This window comes from Phyllostomus discolor, chromosome 2, assembly GCF_004126475.2.
Source record: "Phyllostomus discolor isolate MPI-MPIP mPhyDis1 chromosome 2, mPhyDis1.pri.v3, whole genome shotgun sequence".
NCBI lineage: Eukaryota > Metazoa > Chordata > Mammalia > Chiroptera > Phyllostomidae > Phyllostomus > Phyllostomus discolor.
Genome location: NC_040904.2, coordinates 64,352,878 through 64,366,519, shown reverse-complemented (window position 1 = coordinate 64,366,519; position 13,642 = coordinate 64,352,878). Strand labels below are relative to the sequence as shown.

At 36.8% G+C, this 13,642-nt stretch overlaps 1 protein-coding gene across 18 annotated transcripts in view; it reads right to left on the bottom strand.

Moving 5' to 3' along the window:
- The window catches only part of ROBO2 (roundabout guidance receptor 2), a 1,287,372-nt gene that overhangs the window by 564,532 nt on the left and 709,198 nt on the right, over window positions 1-13,642 (bottom strand). The gene's annotated exons all lie outside the window — the stretch shown is intronic.

The following is a 13,642-nucleotide window of genomic DNA, read 5'->3' as shown; positions in this document are numbered from 1 at the left end:
TGCACTTCCTCTCTTTCCTTTTTCCCCCCACACCCAGTCCAATTCTGTCAAATCTACCTCCACTCTAGTTTTTGGATCAGTCTATCTCCCTTCACATCTACTAACAATTTGTTTTGCCCTTTTATCCCTGAAGGGCTTTCTCTGCCTTTGGTCTTTTCACCTTCAATGACATCCTCATAGAGGTCATATGTTGTATTTTTGAGTAACATTAACCCACTTTAAAACTTCTACGTGGGTTGTATTGTCTTCCTTCCATGACTGAATCTTTCTCAAGAAACCATTCAACCCCATTTCCCAGAGAGGAATCTCCTCCCAGTCCCTGTACTTCAACCAGAAACACTGTGTCTATTAAAGTCATGCCTTAAATACCCTTTCCACCCTATCCCCAGCACTACAACCACTTGTTCAAGTGGTAATCACAACACTCCTCCTCCTGAGACTCTGTTCAACTTACCTGCTAGGTGTAAAGCTCTCTCACAGGCTTTATCTAGAGGGCCTTTCAGTTTGGCAGCAACCTGTATACAAATACCTCCACAGCAGCAGCACTTGAAGGGAGTGACCTTATTTAAATGAGATTGGGATCTAAAGAGCTCAATCAACTGCATGCAGCAGGTGTACTCTGAATGTATGCTAAAAGAAGGAATCAAGAGTGATGCAGAAATAATACTGGGGAGGTGAATAATGTCCATCTTCTGGCTCCATCTCCCTCTCCCCTATCCCAGCACATTCTTTCTTCTGCTCCTCCAATGAAAAGGGAGTATTTTATATTCTACAGCAGACTATAATCCTCAGGCCAAACCTGGCCCACCCCTTGTTTTGCTCTAACTTGTGGGTAAGATTTTTTTCATTTTAAATCATAGAAAAAAAACAGTAGAAATAAAAATAATATTTTGTGACACAAAAACTGTTAAAAATAAAATTTCTGTGTCCATAAATAAAATTTTATTGAAAATTGAAACACAGCTCTGCTTTTTTATTTATATATTGTCTATGGATGCTTTCTCCCTACACAGGCAAAGTTGAGCAGTTGTGAAGGAGGAGGCATTATGGGCAGTAAAGCCGAAACAGTTACTATCTGGGCCTTAACGTCTGAGACACCCAGTCTACAGTATTATAATCCCTTTACTAACACAGGGGTACCCGGCGCATACAAGAAGAGGATGGCATTGATGAGCCTTTAGTCAGCTCTGCATTCTTTCTCATTTCTTGGGCTTGTTATTAATGACATAAAATAATCACCAAATTTCAGCTCTGGCTGGTATAGCTCAGTGGAATGAGTACGGGCTGTGAACCAAAGCGGCGCGGGTTCGATTCCCAGTCAGGGCACATGCCTGGGTTGCAGGCCAGGAGTCCAGTAGGGGCACACAAGAGGCAACCACACATTGTTATTTCTCTCCTTCTCTTTCTCCTTCCCTTCCCCTCTCTCTAAAAATAAATAAATAAAATATTTTTTAAAAATCACCAAATTTCAGATACTTGCTTGTATGTGATGCCTATCAAGCAACTGAAAGTGTTTTAAGTCAAGAAATGGGATTTTTTAAAATCCAATTATAGGATAGTGTCCTGTCCGTACTAATAACTTATTTCAAATAATGATATTAGAAGAAAAACAAAAAAAAAGAATTCCAACTCATGCAGCCAATTGTAGATATTATTTTCCACTCCTGTTATCATTTTGGAGTTCTCTATAAACAGAGACTACCAAATTTTTCACATTTCTTTTAACCTGTAGAGCCTCAGAAGGCACATGTCTAGTAAAGCCTCACTAATGTTGAAAGAAGTGAGAGAATTATGTTCTGTTCAACCAGTGAGTCTGATTATAAATATGTACCTAGCAGACATATTGTTTACTACCTTTCCTTTGAAATATAATCCAACTTTGTATTAAGCAGTTCTTATCATTTTGTCAACAATACTTTTTAAATAAGATCATATTCCATCTAAGTATAATTAATTTCTTCAAGTTTTTTCTGAAACAGTCATAAAATTGGCTGGTAAAATATTTTTTAAACATGGTTGCATTTTTGCCAACTGTTTCCTTCAATATTTGAAAAGGTTTAATAAGGTCCATCTTAATATTGCTTCTCACCTACGTGCGCCAAGGTATACAGAGAAAATAAGTACATCCTTCTCCAGCTTTAATTGACAAGCATCTTCCAAAGGAATCTCTGCACTCACTCGTGCTTCTACTCCGCTAAAATCTTTCTCCCACTCTCATGCTTTGACAATGAGGTGCAAAATGAAAGAAGTACTATTTTAATTGCACTTAAGTCACATTCAGTGAAAGTAAATCTCTCTCATCAATGGTGCAATGCTCCCTAAAGAAGCACTACAATCTCATGACCTTTACACTGAGACATAACACTTCTAATCTGAATCGTATTCTCTCCTTGGCCCCACTCACACATTTATGCCCTGGGCCCTTCTGGTTGTATTGCTCTAGTTAGGTATCTAGATTTCTGATTTTATCTAAATAATTAGTTTGCATTTATATACCAAATAAAGCATTTGTTTTCTGCTTTGATTATTTGCTGCCAAATTTTTTATAAATCATGTCTATGGCCATTGGGGGGCACTTTCTGAGAGAAAGTTTCTGTAGTTTCTAAATTTGGGATATGTGATTTCTTCATCATTTTGTTCCTCCTGTTATACCACTAATAAAGACGTTAAGTCAGACCTCACTTGAAGCTGATCTCTAGGCATCACCCACCAAATCGTTACATTTTCATCTCTGATTGCCCTTGGGTGTTACCACCTCTTAACAAGATATTTCACTTCCACAGAGTGAAAAACAGGTTACAGGAAGCACCACGCAGAGTCCTTCAAATGTTTGTTCTCATGGTCCGACTACAGGAAAGCTTTTCAGTGAACATGAGCACATGTACTGTAGAAGAGCATACTAAGCTGCTACATCAAAAATAAATGTAAAATCAACAGCTGAATGAGAACAATTTTAAAAGAAAGTTAAGATTTGGCTTAATTTGCCATCTAAATATGTCTAGGTGACATTAGAACCACGTTGACAAACAGTAGTGGAAAAGTACCATCTTGCATTTTTTCGTTGTTTTACACAGGTCATCAAACCAGAAACTCTTCTATCTATGCGGCTTAGACAGTTGACAAGGTTCCTAATCCTGAAGAAATGTTCTTTGAACTATGCCAAGCACCTGATGTAATCAAATGATATAAAGAGAGGTAATAGGGATTATAAAGAACATGTCTAACCCCAGTTTACAGATATATATGTACATATATATGTGTATATATATGTACATGTAAATCTTATTTGTAAATCACAGGCTGTCCCCAAGTGCACATGGGAAATAAACACCTGCCACCCTTAACACTTTCTCATTAGATGATTCTCTAAAATCTCAAGAGGACTGTAATTAGTTTCTTTATCAAACAAACAAAAATGTGATTTGGATGCTGTGAAACAGATCAGCTTAGACAACATTTTGAATATAATTGCTAACATCATGTTTTTAGCTTGATGGTTATTACAATCATTGAGAAAATATAAGAATGGCTAATTTTTATAAGTGTTCATTTGGGATATTTTTACCATTTCAATTTTATCTGACAGTAGCCACAATTAAGAGTTCATGAAACACTATTGTTTTTTTTTAAAGGCTATTGCAGGTATTGAAAATTTAGCAACTTCTTTGTCAAAAGCTTTGACAATGTATAAGATCTAATTTGCAAAAGAGCCAAAGTAGTATGAAGACTTTTCTTGTCTGGCTTTCCCCCCATTAAAAACAGAAGGTATTAATCACCCAATTTCAAAAGCAGCTGACTGATGCTATTCACTGGGTAGGGCATTCTCACTAATGTGGCCCCATGAATAACTCTCAAGGCTTTTATTATAGCTCTGAGTGGACTCTTAGCAGCACAGCCTCCCTTTAGCAACCCTCATCCCCTCAGGCTCCAAAAGGATTATAGATAGCAGCTGAAAGCAAGCATCATTGGTAAAAACAAAAGTTTTTAAAGGGAAAAGAAATGGGAGCAAAGTGGACATATTGGAGACAAGTCATGATTCATGGCCTGGGCTGTGTTCTGCCTCTCTTTCTCTTCCTCAATGCACTCTTTAGTTTTACTGCAGGACAAGAGGAGGCCAGACCAGTGCACTTCTCCTAGCAACCAATATCAGTCAGCAAAAAAGGCATGTCATCTGCTCAAAGGGAAAACGGAAGAATCTGGGGTCATACAAAGCCAGACACATGTTCTTTTGCATTTGATCCCAAATTGATTATCAAAAAGGATTCAGTAAATGCTAAATAATTCTGTTTTATGTGAATGCTAACAATCCATAGAACTAAATATTAGCTTGTCCAGTGGCTATATAGTAGTTTCAAATGCTGGTCCAATTCATTTCTTTCAACGTTCACTTTTTCACATTTCCAACACCATCCCCACTTATTGTTCTTGAAGATTGCCTCTTCCAGGCATTACTTTTCCCCTCTTGCATTATTTCAAATGCAAAGATCATGCACAAACTCCTGTAGCATCCCATGTTCAGAAAGCTTGGAATTGCATCCTACAAGACAGAAGACTGTAAAAGCAATCGCCTGGCTGTCTTATTTGCATGCCATGTTTAGCTGCCACTTTGAAAGATAAAAACGCTTTCTGAAAAGTTGAATAAACTTGGAATTTAAATTTAACACGATGACATACATTTACTGAGAGTTTCAAAAATCTGGAGAGCAGTTCATAAGATCCAACTGATGAACATCACAGGTGTTACAGTTTAACATAAAAGTACAATAATTCATTGCCTGGAAAATGTTCTTCTTAAAATAAAAGTTGTCAGTTGGATTGTGAGCAGAGGGCAGGCATCAAAAAACTCAGAATTTATTCATTTCTTACAGCCATGTGTGTATGGGGTGGGGGGGAGAGGCATCTTTGCCTAAAATCTGTACCCACATGTTGTACATATTTCCCCATTCTTTTTTCTTTCATTTTGTATTACAGGTTGACATTATCCAGGCTCTCAAAATACAATGGTGAATTGAAACACTTAAAAACATACTTAGGTACAAAATCATCTACATGTTTTCATGATAGCCAGTGAAGAACTCCCCAGTTAAATGTGATAGCACTTCTTTTCTGGTGAAGTTATTAAACAGCATTCGAGAGTAGAGAAGAGGCTGCAAATCTCAATTAAATGACAGCTTGAAGATTTGAAAGTACAGGAATCAGGTACTACCAAAATACTTTTTCATTGTTAGTTTTTAACTCTTGAGATTATCACTGCAGGGAAAAATGTAGTTTTGAGACCATCAAAAACAATGTTCTAACTCTTCACAGTCCATTGTGCATGCGGAAGAAAATGCTGAGGAATCTTAAGTTAGCAGGCATTTCTTCATACTCAGTTTCTCCTACAATCAATGACAGAATTGCATAGGAGTTCACATAATTGCCTTTTAAGTGATGCCCCCTTGTTGAAGTTGCTGATATTCAAAGGTATGTTAGAATAGACAGCTGTTGCTTATTTAAGGAGGGGAAGGTGAAATGCCTCCTCTGGCCTAACAAACCAACAATAAACTTGGTTTTCAATAACTAGACTATTATTTGTCAATACATTAAAGTTAGATATAGAATAAAAATATAAAGCACAACTTACAATCCCTGTTACAAGGTTCATCCTGAACTTCCCTTAATTTACTATCACTGTGCAAACTACACTCTATAATTATCAGATATACCTAAAGAAATTAGTTCAGCTATATTCTAGTGTTAACTTGTATTTGGAAATAAATATTGTAAAATATAAATATGTAGCCATAACCCTGATTTAAAATCTTTGCTTTATAAAGAAAACCTCTTATTTTTTGAAAGTCAAAAATTCCCCCATTTTTAATCCTACATATGAATATTTTATTTGGTTATAACTGTTGCACAGGTTTTGGACAAATCTTTTAAATTCCGAATGGTCTCAACTGGGTGTTCCTTCTATAAATTTGAAACGCAGTGTAATGGAACAGTTGAGTGATATTCCATGTTCGCCAGCTCATTTCCAAAAGGCATGGGACCAAAAACTAAGGAAAGAGATCCCACATCAATCTTTACAACAGAAATTAAAAAGTGGCTATTAAACCCCTTTTCTGAGCTAACATTGCTATGTTATATATGGTTCTAGTTACAGTGGCCATGAACTAAGTACACTGGCTTAAAACTACTGTTTTGGTACTATTCATTTTTTTAAATCCCATTTATTCATAAAGTAATGATGAGTACCATTGGTCATTAATGAATGAAAGTGGATATGAATCTTAAGTCTGGTGAATTTTGCCCATCATCCACATTGGTGACATTAAGCCCACACAGAATTATGGGGATACAGGGATACATGCAGATTGGATATTGAACCATGATTGTTTTAAAAGATGGATGTTTATGGTTTTTGATCACTTTTTTTCCAGGCTAAAGTTTCTCCTTCAACTGTATGTGCTTAAACATAATAATCAATGATAGGACATTTAATTAAATAACTTACAATGATAGAATTTGAGGCTAAATGAGATATGAGAGATTACACAGTCAAATATTCCCTCTTTTTTTTTGTAAAGATCTGAAATTATACAGTTAATTAAAAGGAAAGCTGAAACTGGAGTCCAGAGTTTCTTACCACCTAAAGGGTGTATCTTCCTCAATAGCAACGATATTGTTTTATTTGGGTTATCTTTTCTGATATACAGAAGCACTCAATATGCAAATCTTATTAATATATAATTGTAGAAATTATTAAACTCAATGTGTATACGGGATGAAAAGAAGATAAGTGGGCTATCTAGGAAAAAATGTGAGTGGAGTCTGTACTTTTTTTTTAAATTAGGAGTGTTTCCTTAGAATACATTAAGTTTGTGTTATCTGAGATTTATCTTCACAGTACTTTATATCAGAAACACCAAGTAAAATATTTTCTCAATAAAATGTAAATCAGTCAACATGAACCAGAATGCAGGCCCAACCAGCATGTTCTATCTGTTAACAAATTGCTATTTGTAGTATGCCTCTCTTGTTTACTCTTTTCATTCATAATACCACTCACTTGGGAATCCCATTTGTCCTGTAATCAGCATATGATGCAATAGAAACACTCGTGTCAGAGCACGTTTGTCACAGTTGCATAGGTGTGGCCACAGATGAGTCCCCTTAAGAGCCAAAAGTTCTTAATCAGTCTCCTGAAATCTCATGCTTGAAAGATTACATGAAAATTAAAATTAGCCCTGGCCAGGTGGCTCAGTTGGTTGGAGCGTTTTCTCAAACACCAAAAGGCTGAGGGTTTCATTCCCAGTCAGGATACACGTCTGGGCTGCAGGTTCAATCCCTGGTCTGGGGCAGGAAGGGCATTTGGGAGGCAGCCAATAAACTTTTCTTCTCACATCAATGTCTGTCTGTCTGTCTGTCTCTCTCTCTCTCTCTCTCTCTCCCTTCCTCTCTCTTTCTCTCCCTCTCTTTCTCTCAAGTCATAAACATATGCTTGAATGAGGATTAAAAAAATAAAATAATTATATGCTCAATATAATCTGTAATTAGCCTGATAGCCAAAATCCTCTTATCTTTACTTACAGTCTAAACGAGGAAAGAAATAATAGTAAAAATACTATAATAAAAATAGTCATAAGTAATACTTAAATGGTGCTCATTAAGTACCCGGCATGATTCAGAGTATTTTATATATAACTTATAGATAAGATATATATCACATATATAAATATATTTCTATATGTGTATAATACATACATACTTATATTTTTCATATATATTCATTTATTCCTTATAGCAACTATATGGTAAGACACTATTACCGTGCCCATGTTATAAATAAGGACATTAGGCATAGAGAGATTAAAGTACTTGCTCAAAGTCACTCAGAAGTGTTTGTTGACTGACTGTTTTTCAATAAGCATCTTACATTCTTCCCCTATGGACAAACTGTTATAATTATATTAGACTTTCTGCCTTTCTCCTAGCATAACTCTGTCATTTGCATGTTATTTCCCTGGCTATTCCTCTTTGCTAGACTGTAATTTCCAATATTTCTCCCTATTCAAACTCCACTCATTTTCAAAGGCCCAGATTAAGTGAACCCAGACTGCATCAGCTACAATCATCCATTCCTTTCCTGAGTTCCCATGCTATGTTTTATGTATCTTCAGCCCCCATCTCCCAGCTACTACTTTTGTGTTAGTGACTTGAACAGGCTATCTGTACTAGACAGGGGTCTACCTGCAGGTAGAATTGTTTAACAGTTCATTGTGTTCTTCACAGAACCAAGTCCCCAGTTTGTTTGCTGTCATGTTTATAAATAGGTGTTCATGTGCTGAATCAAAATATCTCCAGTTCGTTCTCTTGCTGACATGTGCAGAAAAAGTCCCAGGTCTGAGAAGGTGAAAACAGTCTCCCTAGGGATGCAGAGAACAGAGAAGCAGTCCCCGACTCTCATTTCAGCTCTGCCACTAAGCAGCAATGGGGTCTCTGACAAAGCACAAAAGTTCTCTGAGCTTCAGTTCTCCATGTGTCCAATCAATGGGACAAGTGTATCACAAAATTGTAAAAATTTCTTCTAGCTTTGAGATGCTATCATTCTATGATTCATATTTAGTATTGTTGAGGTCTCTGCTAAAAGCAACAAGTTCAATTTGGGTTCATTTCATTTGTAGAACATTACAGAGCAATTGAGGAAAACTTAGAAGATAATCACTGATAGAAACATGAAGCAGGCTGACAGCTGTAGCAGATGAGGGGGAAGTGGGGACTGGTTGTAAGAAGGTGAAGGGATTAGCCAAAGAACATATATGCATGACCCGTGGACATGGACAACATTTTGGGGGTTGCCTGAAAAAAGTAGGGGGCAGCTGGTTGGGGGGGGCAGAGGGGGAAATAGGGACAACTGTAACACATAAACAATAAAATATTTTTAAAATTAAAAAATAAAAGAAATAGATAAAGTAAGTCACACAGGCAGAAATGGGGACAATTATAATAGCATAAATAATAAGATATTTTTTAAATTAAAAAAAAAATAAATAGATAAAGTTAAGTCATACAGGTAGAAAAAAAGGTAGGATAATCACTGAAGGAATTAGAAATTAGGACTATTAGAAATTTAAGGTATATTATTATAATATAAAATGGCTTCACTACAAAACATCATATTGAACTTATAAAGGCCATTCAATGTTTTCTTTCCAGGTGAATAAAAAGGATATATTTACCACATGCATGGCCACTGGCAATGTAAACTCAGACCGCTGCTTTGGAAAACAATCTTGCAGTTACACAAAAGGTTAAACGTAGTGTGTTACCACACAACCCAGCAATTCCACTCCAGGTATACACCCAAGAGAAATAAAAACATGTGCACACAAAGATTAGTACATAAGTGTTCACGGCAGCAATACTTATAATAACCAATAGTAAAAACAACCTAAATGACCATGAACTGATAATTCAATGGATAAATGATATGGAACATATCATTCAGCAATAACAAGGGATGAAGTACTAATTAATATGTGCTATGACATGGGTGACCCTTAAAAACATTAGACTACAGGAAAGAAGCTAGTCACAAAAGACTATAGATTGTGTGATTCTCTTTACAGGAAATTTCCAGAACAGACAAGTCTATAAAGACACCAAATAGACTAGCGGTTCCTAGGACTGAGGAAGGGCAGTTAGATAAGGAGCATGATGCATGGTTTCTTCATTTTTTTTTTCTTTTTTTGGATGATAAAAAGTTCTAAAATTAGATTGTAGCGATGGCTGCACAACTCTGTGAATGTGCTAAAAACCACTGACTTATACCCTTTTTTTCTAGGTATGGTATGTGAATTGTATCTCAATAAAGTCATTAGGAGAAAATATTTAAGTGGCAAAATTTAAAGAATGTTGATGTTGGCATTTATCTCAGTTTTTAAACATTTTTAAGTTAAATTCCTTTAAGTTATTTCCTTAAAATCAAAAGTAGATCTATAAAGCTGTCCTACCTGCTAATCCCTGAGTCCATCTCAGTCTAGTGTCAATGATGGTCAGCAGGGCCCTGGACATGCTGTCTGCAGCAGCAAGCAGGGTAGGAGGGTGCCCCTTTTTAGGGCTGTTATTTTAATCTTCCTCTTTGTTTTTAATTATTAGAGACCTATCTATTTGGAGACTACTTTTAGAATTAAGCTATTTGATTGTATCTTGGTACTAGAATAATCATTTTAACCTCTTGTTAATGCTTAAAGGGAAAGCTGCCCTAAATGTACAGTTAAGTCTCAATTTCTGGACTATGAGTCAACATTCCTCAGTGAGGTGCTACGCTGGCACATCAGAATCATCAGAAGGAATGCCCTGTCAAAACACACACACCGCTCAACAGTGTGATAGAAACACAGCAGTGTCAGCTAGGAATCGGGGAAGAGGGACCACGAAAACCACCATTATAGAAAATATTCTTGTTTAGAAGGAAGGAAGAGAGGCACATCAAAGCAAGTGGTCAACACTGTATATCCTGGCAGACGAAGAGTAGAATATTAAATCATCAGAAATCATGAAGTCCTTTTGTCAAAATACACATATTTGATAACTCTATGTATCTATCTATATATACACACACACCCCTAAATACAAATTAACCTAGTTCAAATCGTAAATGTTTTGTATATTGGGCTACAACATGAAAGCAAACATCTCAAAAGTACTCTGTAAGCACATCTTCAGACAATTAGCAAATGTTTGAATACCTACTATGTGTCATCCTGTGCTCTAGGTACTGCTGGAACATTGGTAAACATGGCAGACAAAGCTAAGTGCCTGCCACAGAAGCTCAGTGTTAGAGGCAGACAGTAAACAAACATCTCTATCTTTTGTTGAGTGAAATTCTCTGTGGGACACTCATGTTTCTACATGTCTTGCTAGCAGAAGCACTAACTACTCTTTCATTGCAAACCATCTTTTCAAGGATATTTATATAGCAAATAGTCTTGTATAACAGAGATAGTCTCCTTTGAGAGCAGAAAGCAGATTTGTTTACTGTCCAATATAGTCAAGGCAATGTTTTCCTCCAGGCTAAAGATTAGGCAGGTTTCCTTATTTCCCATTATAAAACAGCTGGGGTCCTACCCTGGCTGGTGTGGCTCAGTGGACTGAGTGCCAGCCTGCAAACCAAAGGGTTGCAGATTCGATTCCCAGTCAGGGCATATGCCTGGGTTGTAGGCCAGGTCCCCAGTGAGTCGTGCAAGAGGCAACCATACATTGATGTTTCTCTCCCTCTCTTTTTCCCTCCCTTCCTCTCTCTCTAAAAATAAATAAATAAAATCTTTAAAAAAATAAAACAGCTGGGTTCCTGTATGCATTGTTCCTCAGCTCTGAGGCTAACCCACTATGTCTGCATCAGCTACTGGGGCCCAATACATTGCTCACAAGGGACTTCAGGGTTAAGGTAAATCTTCACAGACATGAAGTTATGCTGCTTGCTGTGGCATGACTAATGAAGTCCATCATCTCTTAGCCAGGAGTCTCATGTCTTCTGCCAGCATTCATCAAGTTGTGGCAGTCGAACTTCTCAGCTTGCAAGTAGGGTAAGATGCCAGTCCCTTCATGGCTGCTGATGCACACATAACACACAAAAACACACACACTCACACTTCACACACTCACGCACACTAGGAGATTACAAGTGCTATAAAAAATTAAGACAGGTAATAGGGGCAGACCAATAGTATTTTAAGGGGAGCAATTTTAGATAGGGTAGCCTATACTTCTGAAGAGATGATATCAGATAGGGACTTATTAAATCAACTAAAGGCATACCTATGCAAAGATCTGGGGAAGCGTATCTCAGGTAGATGAAAGAACAGATGCCAAAGCCCTGAGTCATGAAGAGAACATCAAAAAGAATATTCTAAATTAGGTTCTTGGCAGGGAGTAGGAACAGATAAGGTCAGAGGGGTAGAATGGGGCCTGAACTTGAACTGCCTTGTAAACTGTTGGGAAGTGTTCTGAGTGGAAGCCATTAGAAGGTTCTGAGCAAGGCGCTGCCCTTGTCTTACATGCTTTCACAAGGTCCCCAGCTACTGTATAGAGAAGGAACAGGGGTGGGGCTGAGGTACAGGGATAGGACAAGCAGGAATGAAACAAGTGATTATCCATCAGGCTAGTACGATAGTCCCAGGTTTTGACTAGGATTCTAGTGGCTGAATTAGTAAGAAACATTTGGTATCTAATTATCTGAAAATTCATCAAAAATAAGATAAATTAATGGATGCAGAGGGTGGATAAATGGATAAATATGTGGTAATTAAGTGAAGTTAAACAATGGTAGAATCCAAGAAGGAATATCTTATGTTCACCTTACAATGCTTTCAATTTAGCTGTACATTTGAAAATCCTTATAATAAAAAATTATGAGGAAATCACAAACACACAAATAAAATTGTTAATACCAGTATATACCTCAAAAGGTTGTGAAAATTACTTAACAGAAACCACATTTAAAGTGAAGTAGGGAGGCCAGAATGGGAAGCTCTCCCTGCCTCAATCAAGAAGCACAAGAGTGAAAATTTAATAGCTCTTCCTACCTTCTCTTTCCCCCTCTATAATAAAAGTCCTTCCCCTTCTTTAATTGAACTTCCACATGGCTCATCATGGTTGCATGATCGCATGTTGTTCCCAAATAAACCCATTTTGGTGAAGAAATATCTGGCTGACGTTGTCTATGGTTAACTTACAATTTGTACGTGGGCAGTCAGTGCCAGCCAAGAATGATCCTCTGTGAATAGTGATGCCATTTACTGAGCTGGAGATGCTCTATCTCCAGGCTTCAGTTTCTATCCCCAGCTTCAGTCTGATGTATACAGTCTGATTATCAGGCCAAGATGTCAAATGGTCACCTGGATATGTCAAGGACTGTTCCAGGTACTGAAGCCACAATGATGTAAGAGACACACTGGAGACTCATAGAACCTACATTCTTCCACACAGTGATTAGGGCAATTTGAGAAGTATAAGCTCAAAGGTGGATTCAAAACCCACACAACTAGATGAAAGACGTAAGGATTAGGCACAAATGGAACAGAAAACACTAAGGCTTGAGGTCTACTTTACTCTTATCTCTAGGAATAACGGTTTTGAATTACAGATAGGTATTTTGAGTGAGATTGCTATACTTTATATGATATATTAGATCTGTTATGATATAACACACAGCTGCCACATTAAAAGAGTTTATGGGAATTTCTCCTGAAAGACTTTACATTATCATTCATTCATGTTTTATTCAATAATTTAAATGAAGAAGAAAATCAATATCAATGTATTGATTTAGGTTGATAGGTCCATACCTGGAGATACTATAAAAAACAATATTTTTCTTTAAAAATAAACCTGTAAAATGATGCTCTGTAAGTTTCCATTGTCTCTTGAACTCTGATCTGTAGACTTCCATCTGCCTAAACTGGAAAAAGATAAGATCTATACAAAATAAGTTTGCATGAAGCTATATAGTATTGTAAAATAAAAATGATAAAGTCAAGGACCCAGTGGGATATATCCAAGGGTAAAACATTATTAACATATTTCTTTTAAGTTCAGATTTTCTAAATCTGTACTTAAAGAAACACCTTCACCTGTGTTCTTTATTTTTAAAATGTTC